This window comes from Erigeron canadensis, chromosome 1, assembly GCF_010389155.1.
Source record: "Erigeron canadensis isolate Cc75 chromosome 1, C_canadensis_v1, whole genome shotgun sequence".
NCBI classification, from domain to species: Eukaryota; Viridiplantae; Streptophyta; class Magnoliopsida; order Asterales; family Asteraceae; genus Erigeron; species Erigeron canadensis.
In genome coordinates, this window is record NC_057761.1 from 17,276,157 (window position 1) to 17,294,358 (window position 18,202).

Here is an 18,202-nt window from a genome sequence, read left to right on the forward strand (position 1 = left end):
AACGGATATAAACATGACTATATTTATTTAATAAATCTTTAATTTATTAAATATTAAGTATTCTACTTATTTTGGCATTTCCACAAGACAACTAGTATTCGTTTTGTTTCCGAGTCCACGCACAATCTGTCTAAAGTCTAAATGCTCGAAGAGTCCAAAGAAGTCATGAATCCACCTATTTCATCACTAAAGTCTTAAAGTCTAGTGACGTACATGAAACGAACTAAATGACAGGAAAAGTACTTCGAAAAATACGCTCAGATGACGGTTGTCATAGCATTACCCCGTTAGAAGAATTTCGTCCCGAAATTCAACTCGCACTAGTCCCATTAAAAGATTTGGGGGTATTTTGTCTTTAAATGATTTTCTCGTTCCCAAGTATAATCAAGCCCTCGCTTTGAATTCCAACGAACTTTGACAAGTGTATACTTGGTTTTCTTTAGTTTCCACACCTTGGGATCCACAATCTCTAAAGGTTCTTCAACGAAATTCAACTTATTGTCAATTCGGATCTCGTCCATAGGCACATGACGATCTTCTTCAGCTAGACATTTTCTAAGATGCGACACATGAAATACGTCGTGAACTCTCTTAAGCTCTTCCAAAAGTCTCAATCGATAAGCTACCTTGCCAACTCTTTCTAGTATCTCAAAAGGTCCAATAAATCTAGGTCCGAGCTTTCCACTCTTGACAAATCTAACCACTCCTTTCCAAGGGGAAACCTTAAGTAGTACACGGTCCCCGACACTGAACACCAAGGGTCTACGTCTGACATCAGCATACTTCTTTTGACGTTCACGTGCTAATCTAAGTCTCTCTTTTTCTTAAGTGTTTAGTATGTTCCTATTTTGTCTTTGAGTAATTTAGAATGTCGTCAATAAACACAATAACAAACTTGTCCTAATACGGTCAATACACTTTATTCATCAAGTCCATGCACACTGTCGGAGCGTTAGTTAATCTAAAGGGCATTACTATAAATTCGAATTGTCCGTATCTTGTACTAAAAGCTATCTTCGGTATGTCATCCTCGTGTACACGCAATTGATGATCCCCTAACGTAAGCCAATCTTTGAAAAACACTTTGCACCTTGGAGCTGATCGAATAGATCATCAATCCTAGTCAGGGGGATACCGATTCTTCATTGTTAATATATTCAGCTCACAATAGTCGATACACATACGAAATGAACCATTCTTCTCTTTGACGAATAAAATACGTGCTCTCCACGGTGACTAACTAGGTCTAACAAATCCCTTGTCTTGATGTTCTTTTAGTTGCACGGATAAGTCTTGTAATTCAATCGTTGCTAGTCTATAAGGGGATTTCGCTACAGGAGTCGCGTTAGGGATAAGACTAATACAAAAAATTGAGTTGTCGAAACGGAGGTAAGCCAAGTAAATCATCAGAAACAACATCCTGATAGTCACGAACAACTGGGACATCAGTCAAGCTAACCTCATTAACAGATGCATTCATGACACGACCCTCAAAAGGCTCAGACTCTCACCCTAAACTTCTAGTATCTCGTCATTATGTAAGGATAAGAAAATGGGTTATGTAGAGAACCTTTAGCGTCGATTTCTCATAGAGCATGAAAAAGATAACGAAATGGTAAAAGTTATAAGGGAATTCTAACGATTTTTGCACTACATAGTATCGTCACATCAATCAAAGACATCTAGTCCATATTCCCATTTCAAAAGGTACAAAGTCAATAAAGAAAGCATAGCCATTAAGAACTAATGTGCACGAGCGAATGACCGGTCTAGTCTGACTAGCTCTCAGTTAACCATTTGTATGTTAAAAGGATATATATATATACATAAGACTCGGTCTAGTATCCAATAAGGTAACGAAACTAGTTGCGACAAAACTATAATCAGTCCTCGAGTCAAAAGAACAATTGCATAAGATCATTCAGAAGAAAGTCCTTGCAGCACAGTCGAATCAATACGGGTCTCTGTTGCATTTAGTACGTAAGTACGAACTCTAGCAGCTTGAACTAGATCGCCTCTATTCTAACGGGTCCAACAATCTGTAGCTCATTAGGATAATCTTCTACTTGAACCAGTCGTCCAACTTACTAAGCCAACTCTTTATTCATAGCCTCAGATCTCAATATAGTCGCTTCTAGAGTAAGCCGATGTACAACGACCATAGTCGACCTAACCTGAAGGATCAACCTACGAAGATACATCTCGATGCCTTTGCTCTCTGGATTAACCAAATGTGACAAGCCTCGACAACTCATTGAAACGTGTAGCGTAACTAACATGATCAACACCAATCATCTTATGCTCCAAAAGTTCTCAATGTAACCTTATCAGTTCAGTTGCCGTACAGAACTTTCTCGTCAACAACTCCTTAAAATTTTACCAAGACATCGCCTCAGCCGCTACTTTGTCTCTGGCTCGACACTGACCATTCCACCAAGACAGCGCATCCAAGGTAAAGAAAATTTTCACATAAATGACCCTCTGACCAGGAGTACACCCACTAATGCCAATCACAGCTTCAATCTATCTACCCAATGAATAAACTTGACCGCTTCACCTCTGTCGTCATAATCTTGCACACCACAATTCTTGAAGTTTTTATAAGTAAAACATCTGACACCACTTTTAGGCTCTCTTAGTACATTTCCAATATAAATTCTCTCATTAGCGTCTTCATCATAGACACTGGTCTCCTCATCCACTTTATCCTGATACTCAGCATCCTCAGTTTCATTATAATCAGCCCTTCATTCGTCCCATTTCGTGCATTTCATGCCAGGACAACATTGACGACTTGAATAATCGTGGGGATCGTCTTTGTTTGCAGTAGCTCTCATCTCACGTTATCCCACACACGTTAGTATCTCTAGAACGTTAGTTGCGAAGAAACGCTCAAAAAGGTCAATATCTATGTCACATGTTACACTCAGCAAGCTCTCTCGTCTTATGGTCTAAGGGATACTATCAAGAACTTAAACTAGTCATGCAGTCCATGTCAATGCAATACATATATGTATATATATACTTATAATATATAACCCTAAATTGCTATATGTATATCTCTAGCTACCACACTCTCACTACAAGTGCAATCACTGATGTCAATAACTGTCGCAAGGCATGGCGGTAATCATAGAACAGTTGATCTGGCTTTTCTATGATTATTGTTATGCAATACTAGTTAGCGCCATCACTTCATTTTGCTCTAAAACACATAAATAATCACAATAACACCGAAAGCACACAGTCACCACAAGTACACAGTCACTAAATGACAACCATAGATAAAATAAACACATGGATAATAAGTCTCAATAGGATATGAACTCAAAATATAAGCGACGTTAGCACGTCTAGAATGCATCTATGATTCCTATCGTGAATGCTATACGGGGTTCTTAGGTTATAGTCTAGGCTTTTCCACCTAATTCTCTACAATCACGTCTCTGATACCATTCTGTAACACCCCACCGTTGGCGGAAACATGAGGTGTCATGAAAAATACAACACGACATGGAATTACATAGATACTGCTACATGAAATAGAATATAATAAATATATTCTCAAAACATTAGTTCAATGTCTGAATAATGCTAGGAAAGCTTATCACAAGAACGTCCGTAACAGTATATAAGCCAAGGCATGCAGCCTTAAAGTCTGACAAAGGAAAGGAGCATTAATCTCCGAAGTCCAGTCCTAACATTCAAGTCATTATCTCTGATTTGCTTGAATACCTGAAAGGAAGCTAAAATGTGTCAACACAAAGGTTGGTGAGTTCGTAGGTTTTAGTCAAAAAGTCTAGTTAAGAAATAAGTTTGGTGTCCATTCTTTTTAAGCCTAAACAAGTATTTGTTCAATATAAAGTGAGCAGAGTTATGCCATAAGTCAAGGTACTCAAGTCTCAAAGTCTGGTCTTACGGTACCTGCCTCAGTACAAGCACATAATAAGCATGTCAAAGTCTCAAAGTCTGGTCTTACGGTACCTGCCTCAGTCCAAGTCTCCAATGCACACAATAAGCACGTCATAACGCACAACCATCAAGCACATAATCACACACATACAAACAAGATCAAGGACGTCATATGACATAAGTAACTCTGTACGTACCGGCTCAATATTGAACATAAACAGGAATCGACAAAACTGTTTAAAAAGTACCAGTATACTTTTCACCCCAAAACACATAAAAAGAGGGGCTAGGAGGGTTTTGTTGCATCCCATCCCTAGCTTTGACCATTTTGACCCATCTTTGACCCTCACAAGAATCATTTGACTCGACCAAATAAGAAAACCCGACACCTGTTAAAACATTTTGTCGAAATATTTAAATGTAACTTTTCAATAGCTTTCCAATGGATATAAACATGACTATATTTATTTATTAAATCTTTAATTTATAAAATATTAAGTATTCTACTTATTTTGGCATTTCCACAAGACAACTAGTATTCGTTTTGTTTCCGAGTCCATGCACAATCTTTCTAAAGTCTAAATGCTCAAAGAGTCCAAAGAAGTCATGAATCTACCTATTTCATCACTAAAGTCTTAAAGTCTAGTGACGTACATAAACGAAACGAACTAAATGACAGGAAAAGTACTTCGAAAAATACGCTCAGATGACGGTTGTCATACCAAGTCTCTAAATTCTACAGCCAGTCCTTTTGAACTTCTTCACATGGATCTATTTGGGCCAGTAAATATGAGAAGTATTGGAGGAATGTATTACTGTCTGGTTGTCACCGATGATTCTTCAAGATTTTCTTGGGTGTTTTTCCTTACTTCTAAGGATGAGACATATCAAATACTTGTGCACTTCTTTGCCAAAGTGGAAAATGTTTATAACACAAGAATCAAGAAAATTCATAGTGACAATGGAACAGAATTCAAGAATAGGTTGATGGAGTTTTATTGTCTAAGCAAAGGCATTGATCAGCAGTTTAGTGCTCCGTATCAACCTCAGCAAAATGGAGTTGCAGAGAGAAAGAATAGAACACTTATTGAAGCTGCAAGAACAATGTTGGTTGACTCTAAAATTCCAACCATATTCTGGGATGAAGCTATAAATATTGTCTGTTATGTACTTAAACAGAGTTCTGACTGTGAAGCGGTTTAACAAAACATGTTATGAGCTGCTCCACAATAGAAAACCTAACTTAAATCATTTGCAACCATTTGGTGTACCATGTACCTTCTTAAAGGTTAAAGCAAACGTAGCAAAGTTTGATGAAAAGGTTTATGAAGGTTACTTTCTTGGATATGTTCCAGGAACACCAAATCGACGTGTTTATAACAAAACTACTGGTAAGGTCGATATTGCATACAATGTTGAGATTACTAGTAGCTCACCTGGTATTCATTTAGGTCCTGAGAAAATGTTTAATTATGAAGACATTTTTAGCACTCTTAATCCCTTTTTTATGGAGTTGCATAATTCAGACGATATAGTGGTGGTTCGGGATGATGATGTTTTTGCATCACCATCTTACGGAGGACCAATATCCAATGCAACTTCAGAAGATAGGAGAAGACGTCAGGATTCTGAACAAGAAGTTATCTCAAGAAGGTCTGATGAACCAACAGGTCAAGACTCTTCAACTGAGAATACTTCTAACATGTTGTTACAGAGGAGCGTCCCTCAGTTCAGTTTGAGGAAGAGATTTCTACTAATTTGGATGGAAATCGTGATGTTGATCGAGTCACACAAAAACACATTACGAAGGCTCATCCTATAGAAAATATCTTGGGAGATCCTAACGTTGGTGTTAGAACTAGGAGCAGTCTTCAGGAAAGCACAAGTCTCTTTGCTGGCATCAGAGATACTGGCATATTGGAAACATGTAAGTACAGTTGCTTTATCTCTCAAGTGGAACCTAAGAATGTGCAAATGGCACTGAAAGAACCATCTTGGGTGGATGCTATGCAAGAAGAGTTAGACCAATTCAGAAAATTAAAAGTCTAGGAATTGGTGGATGTGCCTGCTGATATCAACTCTTTTGGAACAAGATAGGTGTTTAGATGTAAAAGGGATGATAAGGAGATTGTTATTAGAAACAAGGCTCGACTGGTTGTTCAAGGTTTTGCACAACAAGATGGATTAGACTATACCGAGGTATTTGCACCAGTGGCTAGAATTGAGGCAATTAGGCTTTTTCTAGCTTTTGCATCTTTTAAGGGTTTCAAAGTATATCAATTAGATCTAAAGAGTGCATTTCTCTACGGTAAAGTACAGGAGTTGGTGTATGTGTCACAACCTTATGGGTTTACTGATCCAGACTATCCTGATAGAGCTTATAAATTGGATAAATCTTTATATGGTCTTCATCAAGCACCTAGAGCCTGGTACGATACATTATCCACACATTTGGTGGAAAATGGGTTTGTAAGAGGTCAGATTGATAGCACATTGTTTACAAAATGGAAAGGTGAAGATTTCTTATTGGTACAAGTTTACGTAGATGACATCATTTTTGGTGCATCTGATGAGAATATGTGCAAAGAGTTTGAAGAAATAATGAAAAGCAAATTTGAAATGAGTGCAATGGGTGAAATGAATTTCTTTCTAGGACTGCAAGTTGAGCAGAAAAAGGAAGGAATTTTTATTCATCAAACCAAATATGTTTATGACATTCTTAAGAAATTTGGTATGGATGACTCTTCACCTATAGGGACTCCAATACAAGTTAATCACTTATTGGGAGCTTCAAATAGCTTGGATCAAGATGTTGATCCCACATTATATAGGTCAATGATAGGATCACTTATGTATCTTACATCATCAAGACCCGATATTATGTTTGTTGTCTGCTTATGTGCTCGATTTCAATCCTGTCCAAAAGAGTCACACTTGAAAGGAGTAAAAAGAATGCTTCGATACCTTAAAGGACAACCATCACTTGGTTTATGGTATCCTAGGAGAGGGGAGTTCGACCTGTATGCACATACAGACTCTGATTATGGTGGTTGTAATTTCGATAGAAAATATACTTCAGGAGGATGTCAATTTTTGGGAGATAGATTGGTATCATGGCAGTGCAAAAAGCAAACATCCGTTGCAAATTCAACCTGTGAAGCAGAATATATGGATGTTGGAAGCTGTTGCTCACAAGTGCTTTGGATTCAACAACAACGACGTGACTATGGTTTGAATTTCTCCAATACTCCTATTAAAACTGATAATAAATCTGCTATTTCTATCACCAATAATCCTGTCAAGCATAGTAAAACGAAGCATATTGATATTAGATATCATTTCATTCGTGATTGTGCTGAAAAGAAGTTAATTCATCTTGAGAAAGTGCTATCCGATGACAATCTAACCGACTTTTACACTAAAGCCTTTGATCGATCACGTTTTGAGTTTCTAGTCCAGGTAACTGGAATGAGAAACCCCTATTTCATATCTCTCAAGAGCCAGCTTATTCAGAAAATGCAACACAAAAATAGAATAACGGTTTAAGGGGGAGTCGTTACTACGAGAGAAATGACTATTCAATATGGCATTTAAGTTTACTCATTTGCTATATCCAATCTCTTCGGCAGTAATTGTTCATCTAGAACCTTCTTGATATGAAAAATCAGAAAATGCTTCACAAAAATATAATAATGGTTTAATGGGGAAGTCGTTAATGCAAGAGAAATGACTGTTAAATATGGCATTTAAGTTTACTCATTTGCTATATTCGATCTCTTCTGTAGTAATTGCTTCTTCTAGAAACTAACGCATGTATCTGACTAAGCATGTGTATTCTAAGGTTGATTAGAGTACTTTCACTCTTGAAGACTACTGTGATTGACTTTTAAATTTCATGCTCAGTAGGGTATATTGCATATGCCAGACTAAGCATAGTTATTCTAAGATTAATTGGAGTAATTTTAATTCTAAAGTTACTGTGATTGATTTTCTAAGTCTTATGCTCCGTAAGGCATATCGCAAGGACAGTATTCAGCATAACTATTACAAGATTGGTTGGAGTGACTTTGATTCAAAAGTCCCTGTGATTGATTTTGTAACTTTATGCTCCGTAAGGTTCTTGCTCAATAAAAGGGTTATACTGCACGAGAGACAATGATTAGAGTTTTTGAGATTCCAGAGAGACTTGATTGTGTTCTTTGTGAACACAAGTAAAAATATGTTTTGTGACGAGGAAGAGGTGTAAAGTTAAAGGCATGAATTTGAGTGTGTTGTGTACACCTCAAATTAGGTCTTGTTTTGGAATTGCACGGAAAGTTAAGTTTGGATACTTAAGGTTTCGGTCAAAATGGGTCAAACGGAATCATTCTTTTGATGTATTTGACAGAAATTTTAATTTGCAATTTATTAAGAATAGCTGAATTGAATATGCTTATTGTATGAAATAACTCGATAATTGTTTAGATTCTAATCTTAAATATGAGAATCTATTGTATATTATCAGTTAAATCTGTTTAAGTGTTTTCAGAATTCAATTATTTCTTTTTGAGACAAATGCATATGTTGCATAGCTCTCATGAGTTTGCTGATGTGGTTGTAGTGTTATTTATCTTATCAGGATGTGTGTCAACTGACAAGATAAAAGATCTCCAAAGTATATGAAAATTGAGTCTATCCAGTCCGGAATGGAAAAATCTCAAGCTTAAAATGGAAGCAGAGTATACTTACACATCAACAACTCAGCTAAATTCAAACGGAGACAAAAAAAAATGATGACGGAGAAATTATTTAAGGGTGTTTAATTTCATATCATTTATTTTTGTTGTATTTGAATTTATGTTACAGCATTTTGTGTGTCCAATGGCTGTCATTGTCAAGACTTAAAGATGGTGCATTAAATTTCATATATTATTGACACAGTGGGTCATAATTTAATGTTTTTACTTTGCAAGATGTTTAAGTAGTGAGAACTCTGATTTCTTTATTGAGAAAAATATGATATTGTTTATGTAAAAAAGGGGGTTTATATTATTTTCGTCATGTTCTCTAAAGAATTCTTTTCGTTAATCATATTGAGTTTAGTAAAGTTCTTTGTGACTTTTAAATGTGTTAATCAAGTTTGTGAAAGTTGGCTTTTTGTATGTCAAGGTTCTTTGAATCGAAGAAAGATAGGTCATGTTCAATACGCAAAGCATACCAAGTGGACTCATATGTATGTCTTTAGCAAAACGGGCTAATGATGCATGTTGCAGTCAAGTGGGATTAACTTTGTGTATTTTACGCTAGTTTGATTGGCGTGTTTATGTCTAGTGGGCTTCTATATGCGCATTTCATCTAATTGGACCTATATGCGTGTTTGACCAAGTGGGCTGATATGCGTGTTTTGGCAAAGTGGGCCGATATGCGTATTTAAGCCAAGTGGCTCGGATATGCGCGTTCTTAGTGTACTAGGGTTTGCGTGTTTGTGTGGATATATAAGGAAAATAAACACACCATCTGTATATTATACGAAAATACTTTTGCGTGTTCTTTCTTTTTCTAAATTTGTGCGTTCCCTGTCACTATTCACATCCTTTTTCGATTCATAACACTTGATTGTTACGTGTTTTTGTGACTCAAAACACCTCCATTAACACTTCTTGAACTAAGGTATATGATTAACAAGATTTCTAAGTCCAGATTTCGAGTTCAAATGTCAAGATTTAGGGTTTTTATTTTCGGCCATAAACTCACTAAAAAGGACTAGATTCACGAAAAGGACAAAGAAATGGAACGTTAAAACTTGTAAATCAAGCATTTAGGAAACTTTTGATGTCATTTTTGTGAGTTTTAAGGTTCAAAACACTGGATTAAGTTTTGAGGAAGATGAACAGCTATATGCGTGTTCTTGAGCCATATGCGTGTTCTTCATCTGCGCGTTCTTGTGAGCCCAGATCTTCAACATTCAAAAGCATCTAGTTTTTGCGTGTTTGTGATGATGTCATCACAAGAAACACGCATATTGACCAGTCAACGCCCTTTGCGAGTTCTTGTTGCCAAACACACTCATTTGCGCGTTTGTCACCATTTGCGTGTTGTGGCTCCATATGCGTGTTTCATGACTTAGAAATTTTTTTTTAAATTGAAGTTTTTTTTAGTAAAATATGAAACATGACTCGCATTGACTAGTCAAACCCGACAACATATGCGTGTATTGTCACCATATGTGTGTGTATAAGGTTTTTGTCGATTCTAGGACTTATAAAATTTTCAGATTGGGAAAATTTTTAGTTAGTCAAATTAGAAAGGACACGTGCCGTATGTCGTCGGTTATTAAAACTTAATCATGTTTTTAAAAGATTTTGAGAAAAGTGGTCACACTTCTTGTAACAAACTACATAAGTTTTAATTTCGACATGTTGATTTGATAAAACTTATAATTTCTTAGTGAAATATGCAAACAAATGGTTTTTTATTTCACAGGAAATAAAATAGGTCTATCATTCAACGTATTTGTCCATGTTTAAAGTGTATAATCATTTTCAGAGCCGATGAAACTACGAGTTTCAGGGACTTAGAAAGTGATTAAGGAGTTTAAACCATGACAGTGTTTGTCAATAACTAAAATGGATAACACTTTCAGAGCCGCTGAAATTGAGAGTTTCAGGGGCTTGGAAAACTTTTAAGGGTTTTAATTTTGACATTGATTGTCGATTGATTAAGTTAATAACATTTCTAGAGCCGATGAAACATGGTGTTTCAGTGGCTTAAGAAATGATTAAGAAACTTAAAGTTCGACACACATTATCTTTGGTAAAGTTTGTAACATTCTTGATGTTTCTTTTGAATTACAGATATTCAGCACATCAAGATGTCAGGAGCTTCCAAAGATATTGAAGATAGTTCGTGTCAACAGCATAAAAGGAGGAGATTTGTTGGAGGAGGTGAACCATCTATGACTTCTTCTCAACCAAGCTCTTCAAGATCTAATGAACACACTGTGTCAAAATTAGAGAAAGAAATGGAAGACTTGAAAGCTTTGATTGTAATTGATGGAAAAGTTTTCCAAGCAAGAAGAGTCACATCATCAATTGCTTGAAGAGTTGAAGAATGAAAGTATTCAACTTCAGACTGGTCATGAGGCTCTACAGAAAGAACAAGCTGAGATAACTACACGTCTGAAAAGAGTTGTCAAGAAGTTGAACAAACATAAGAAAGCTATAGAGAGCCAAACTGAGGGTCTAGCAAGCTTTGATACAAATTTTGTCAAGCTAGCTGAAATAGTCGATAATCTTGGATCTCAGGGGGAGAATAATCCAAATGGCAAGGATAGTGATCTCAGGAAGCAAAGGAGAGAGGGTGAGATCAATATTCCTAGCAGACAAGAAGAAGAGATCTCAAAATTACCAAAGGGCATACGGATTGGCACTCCTGTTGTTACATTTCAAGGGGAGCAAAGCCAGCACGATGATGTTGGTACCTCTCAGGCTCCCACAGCTCAAGACAAAGGGAAGGGTATTGCTGAAGATACCTTCCCATTACCGACTAGTGATGTAGGTGTTGGTTTCCAGACTCATGCACTTGATTCTGAGAGTGAAGAAGAGTTTATCACCATTGATGCTCTTAAAGACTTGGATGATGTTGCTAAAGTAGATTCGGAAGGCTCAGAGGAGGGGGAATGGATACCTCGCTCTGATTGGAATGGAGTGATGGTTTCGCCTGAGCATAGATTTGAGTATGAGAATGCTCTTAAGACCCAAATTTCTTCAAGTCTAATGGTCAGAAGGAACGTAAGATCAAGTCCTATTATGAGCTTCCTGCTCATAATTGGGACTTCCTAGTCTATTATAAGGAGGATACAGAAAGGGATGCTAGGTTGGTTGTTAGAAGCTTCACGGATGATTTGGGCAAGGAGATTAATGATACTTTTGCTTCTGAATTTCTGATGATGAAGATGAGTATTATCATGTCCTGCCTAATGTTTATCGTGGAGATCCTGATCATCCATACTGCATTGTGGATGTACCCCTTCCACATATATACTTCGAGTCAGTAAAGGATCCTCGAGCTTCAAATCTAAAAGAACTTATCCTCTGTTGGACTTTTGACGAGGAAAAAAGGCTTTACTTGATAAAAAGACTGGATGGGTGTCGGTACCTTGAGCCTAACATTGAAGCTTTCAATTCGATGCCAAGAGCAGATTTCTTTGCTCTAGCATAACTTAGGCTCATAGGTAATCACAGGCGTGTGAAGTTGTTTGAGAGCTAGATCAAGAATGATCACTACATTCGAAAGAGTAGTAATTTGGATCCTAGAAAGCTAAAATTCAAACCAACTCCGAGAAAGAAGCGTGTCACCCAAGGAACAAATGGTGAAGAGATCGTTGTTAGGTTCATTAACAAGATCAAGAATGTTCACCAGGTTCCTTTGAAGAAGTGGCCGCAAAACATGCTTGGTGACATGGATTACCGGAAAGTAGATGACTACAGTGCAGTTGCCGTTGTTATGTCAACACAAGCTATAGGGCACAAAGAGTTGATGAGAGTCTACGATCCACACGAGTTTGTTAATCTCTCAAGAAAAGACTTGAAGGGATTACACAGACATCAGCTAAGAAGTTCACAGCTCTTCACAAAGATAAAAGGTGTATATGAAAGGATGGTGAAGTTCTGTTTAGCTGAGTATATCCATGCTGACAGTCGAAGGTTCTTTAAAGAAGTAACTATAAAGGTGCGTGCTAGGGCTCCATCGGAAAGAAGACAGAGAAGGGTTCCTCCGGTTGATTATGAGCCATATGTGGATGCAGGGGCACTAATTAGAATGGAACAAACACTGGTTCCACCGATTGTTAATGAGCCGAATGCAGAAACAGGGGCACCGAGTGGAGTGAAACCAAGTGAAGTTTCTTCAGACGTTCATTGAGCCAGAAAACATAAGCAGGGACTCCAATCAAGGATGATTAAAGTGTAATCTCCTTTGTTGTCATGAAGCTAGATGCTGAAGCACATGTATCCAAGACTGACGTTCCTAATGACAGGGCTTTTGGCCACACTTAGGATGACAAACGAAGACTTGAATGCCATATCTAGATGCTGATGTCAAGGGGGAGACTGTTAGTGCATGGTTCTCGGTGACATGAACATTTTAGATATGTGTTGTATATTTGTGTATAATTTCAAGTCATGTAATTATCTTTTAATTCCCATTTGTCTTAATATTACCCTGGCATATTTTGTGTAAGCCAAATTGGGATCCAACTTATGTTTATATGTTTGTTTATTATTTGTACTTTGCAGGTTTTAGACATAACATGTAAAGAGTGTGAAGTCCCTCACTCGACTGTTTAACCCACAAGTGTAGAATACAACAATATGCGCCGGAGAAAGCCAGGTGCAAGTCAAGTAAGCACTAGATAGGACTAGTATAAATGCGACAAGTAAGCACTAGATTGGACTAGTATTACGATAATATAAATGCCAGAATATATATAACGTAATACTATACTTAAGAAATATAAACAGATAAACAAGTAAAGTAAATGGTGAGACACAATGTAATTTTCAAGTGTATTTTATTTATTGATGTTAAATAAAATGCAAGGTTGTTGCGGAACAAGATATTACAAAGTAAGTATCTAAACAACCTATAAATTACAAGTGATCTAATATTACTAAATAAACTCCTTGATCAAAATACTTAAAGTTGTAAAGTATAAATGTTTAGATCGAGAGTATTTGAGCAAAGACACCAAATTGCAAAAGTATAATTTGGACAAGGGAAGTGACTTGGTATTTATAGGCAAAAAGAATAAATATAATATTCTTTTTGCCTTATAAATTACTTTGATTCCTTAAGTGCATTGATTAAAGTACAAGAATAAAGTCACTTGATAGTGACTTGTCTTCTAATTAACCAACCACCTTTACATACGTGTAAGGCTTTTAACAAAGGACAAATGGATTGTCCGGGTAAAGGCATGTAAAGGCATAAAGTCAATTCCTCGTAATCAGTGTTCAGACTTGTAAGGTCTAGAACACTGTCAAGGACTCCAGTCAGGAGATCTGGTAAGTCTGCTAGTGAGCTCCGCTATTTGTTAGACTTCTTTCTTCAGACTTCAGTCTTTGACTTCAGTGAGAATGTTCTTCAGTAGAAAGATCTTGACTGGAGTGAAGTCCAGTGAACAAATCTGGTGGAATTCAGATTCTTGTACAAGTAAGTTGTTCGCTGGTCTTCACATAATTTCTAGACAAATCTTCAGAGGGCTCCTGTAGTCACGTTTGGAGCGAGTCCAGTAAATCTGGACCAAACAAATTCCCCCTATTTGTTTAGAAATTATGAAAGGATTTTCAAGCTTTTATCTATACAAGTTTGTGCTTGAAAAATCCTTAAAAAAATGACTAAGTCTAATTTCGAATTACTGGAGAGCCACTTTATAGATCATCAGTGTTCCCAGTTTGTACATTTTAGTTTCTAGACTTAATCTGATCAAATACTTATGAAAAAATATAGCTTGCAACTTATATTTACAAACATCAATTGGTGACAAGTTACAACTTTATAAAATACATACAATTACAAGTAAATGATAAAAGAGTCAGGCCATTCTCTTTTCAATGTGTCCAGATGCTTCTTCAGTGGCCTTTCTCTTGGGTTGTGGTAGTGAACCTTGTTCTGTAGTCATTCCCATATCAACTTCCATTTGCTTCTTTTTGAGAAATTTGTTCTTGATTCTTTTCATGAAAGCTAATTCTGCCCTGGAAAATGACGTTTTACCTTTGAAAAACTCGCCAATCTCCTTTAACTCTGTCATTCGAAAAGCATGAATTGTACATGTTGGCCTTTCATCAGTGAAATTTTCTTCACTGAAAACTTTTCAAACTTGGGATCATCAGGAATGCCTTCAATTTCTACACTTATGATTTTTCTGACATCAGCTCTGCCATGTACGAAGGCTTCATATATTTCCCTTGTCTGAGCTTGTTTAACCAGAAACTGGACATCATCAGAACCAATGCCTTGTTCAGATGTTTCCATTGGTCTGCTTTCAGTAGGAGTCTCACCAGTTTTTCTTGTTACAACCTTGGTAAGAGACTTTGAAGTGTCCAGAGGAATGAATGTATTAAGATTAGCATCTCTTGAGGCCTAAGAGTTTCTTCCACCCTTTCTCTTCCTTGAGTACTCCTTTTCCAGAGCTTCAACATTACTTTTGACTTGGTTCTTCAGACGAACCAGTTCTTCTTTTCTTCTTTTAATCAGTTTTGGAATAGGGATACCATGAGTAAAGGAATCCAACTCCTGTTCTTCCTTTAAATATGCACTTCTTAGTTTGACATCATCCAGAACATCAAGACATTTTACAATTCTGGGGTCTTTCTTCATTTGTAAGTACATATCAAACTTCAGATTTAAGGCTCCAACATTAGCACTGTTAAGTGTACCCATCTGTTTCATTTCTTCATGATGCTTGACTAGTGCCTTTTTGGCATTTTCTTTATGAATATTAATGAGGAGTTCAGCTTGATGAATTCTTTTCGATTCTTCCTTAGTAACATTTGGCCTTTCAGGAGACTTAACTTCTTCACTTACACCAGATGTGCCCTTTAGATTTTTCTTAAGCTGCGCAACATCTTCAAATTCTTCAAACTGTGGCTCATTGGCATTAGTACCAATAGCATCACTTTCCTCAACACGAGCAGATTCCATCTTCTGTTCCTTCAATTTTACAGCAGCAAATGCAACTAGAGCACCTGGATTAGCACTTTCCCCCTTGGAATAACCTCCAGAATTGAGGTGATTCCAGACCTGCTCTAGCATTTGCCTATCAGTGGAGCCAAAAGTACGACCAGCCACTGGCTTCATTGCAGACACATCTTTTTTAAGTTCCTGGACTTGTTTTTTCAAATTATTAACTTCAGTCACCAAGTCCTTAGGAATTTCTTTAACAATCACATCAATAACCTTCGGCAACATGACTTCTTGGAATTTGATCATAACAGAGTCAGTCACATCTGATAATTGTAGAAATATTCGTGTTTTGATGCGGAAGTTATGTGATCAACAATGGTGGTTATGGTGTGTTAGTGTGTGTTCTTGAGATAGAAAGGAGTGTGTGTGAAATGATATGATTTCATTCAATACGGGAATGAGTTGTTAGCTTACAAAAGGTTTTTTAGGAATGAAGGATTGAGGGGTTTATATATCCTAATGAAACTTACAAAAGCTCCCCCTCAACCTTACAATTATTACATAAAAGTTCATAAAGTTAAATACAACTAAGCGCTATTTTTGTATCTCTAACATTCTCCCCCTTAGTGCTTGGTTGTGAGCTTGGTAGTCCATCATTTCTTCCTTTGATATCTTCTCCTTATGCTTGCTCTCCTTTGCTTGTTCTTTCTTTTCTTATAACTTTGAGCAGCAGTTGATGTTGATGGATTGTCAATCTTAGCACTCCAGAAGGCTCTTTTCTTGTAACTATTCCAAGTGTCTTTCCAAAACTTCTTGGGAATGAAATGCCAGTTATCACCTTCAGGGCGTTCATCTGGCAGTCAGATATTGTCTTGGAAATTCACTGGAGGAATGTTGTGAGAACCATGCTTGTGACTAGGATTCCAAAGAACCCATGAGCCTGTCTCAGTATGTCTCACTCCTTCTTGAGCCTTGGGAGTCCTTTCAACAATAAGATCTCTTACTCTTGGACGTATTTCAAGAACAACTTTGATACGTCTAATATGATTTCTCCTCTGAGACTTGATGTTGTCATCTTCTTCATCACCAGCATCTTCATCTATTGCACTCAGAATGGACAAGCAGTAGTTCAAAGTACCATCAGAGTACTTTGGAAAATTTGAAGCACGAATGAAGATCTTTCTCTTTAAACGATTAATGAAGACGAACCCATCCAAGTCTTCAATCACATCTCCAATTTGAAATGAATCTAGCTCATAACCTCCAGCTCTTTGATTTGGTTTTATGAGGTTAATCCTGCTAGTTCTTCTCTCTAAGCCGATCTGAAAGTCATTGAATTCATAAAATCTGATTATAGCTTGAATGTGGCTTTTCAATGCTTCATAGGCTTGAAGTTGATCTGGAGTCTTGATAATCAGATAAGCATATTGATTGTAGAGGAACAGAACGTCTGAGATCTTCAAGTGTTGAAATGATTCTTCTTGAACCATATACATACAACCATATGGCTCTGCGAACTTTGAATCTAACAAGTCTCATGTTGTGAGACATCAAGGGAACAAACAACTCTAGTACTTGTGTGATTGGCCTTTCAAACTGTCTATACCACCATTCTTCTCTCACCGAACTAACAACATTCATCAACTCCATGTACTTATCTCTTTTATCTTTATGTCTGAAAAGAAAGAATGTTCTCAACCGATTCAATGTCATGTTCAATCTTTCATCAAGTGTGCAGTAAATCTGGAAAGCTCTTTCTTCAAGATATCTAGCTTTGCACACAATCTCATCGGGTTTTGTGCTTAGATCCAGAATTTGCTCATAATTCTCAACAAAATACCCTTCATTGATCTGCCATATTCTGCTTCTTGAGATTCTTGGATGTCTGACTCCTTGTGCAAGCTCACTCAGAGTCTCAAGATTCTCTGGGTTTCTCAAATGATGTATAATCTCTTCAAATATATCTTTCCCATATGTTTCTTGTTGAGATTGTTCACTTGTTGGAGCATTATCAGGATCATCACTTGAATCGGATGAATCAGACTCATCATCTTCAGGTTGAAATGGATCAGGATCACTTGACTCGTCAGAAGTTGTGGAGTAATAATGTGAAATATCTTTGACAAGTGGAGGTAGATCATCTGAATCCGATTTATTAACATGAGTTGTAGAAGCTTGAGTTTGATCTTGATTGATTTGCTCTTGATCTTGGATCAAATCTTGTACATTTTGTTCTTGACCATCTTGTCCTTGAGTTTCATAACCTTCTCCGATATCTCTTATATTCTCCCCCTCGGGTTGATCATCCCGACTCCTTGAGATATCGGCCAATCTACATTGTTGGTCAAGTTCTCGAACTCTTTTCTGAAGAGCTTCTACTTCAGCTTGTTTTGCTTGTTGATTTTCTTGAAATGACAAATATGCAAGAAGTGATTGAAAGATTGATCGTTTATGAGAAGTTAGATGTGGTTCTTTGGATCTCAACCGATGCATGAGAGAAACAATAAGAGTGTCGGTTGATAGACCACTGGTGGCAAGACGTCTTGGTGAGCAATCACTTAGATATTCGACAGAATCAGAAGATTCGGAAGAAGAACTGGAAGAATGATGTGGTGAACTAGGATCA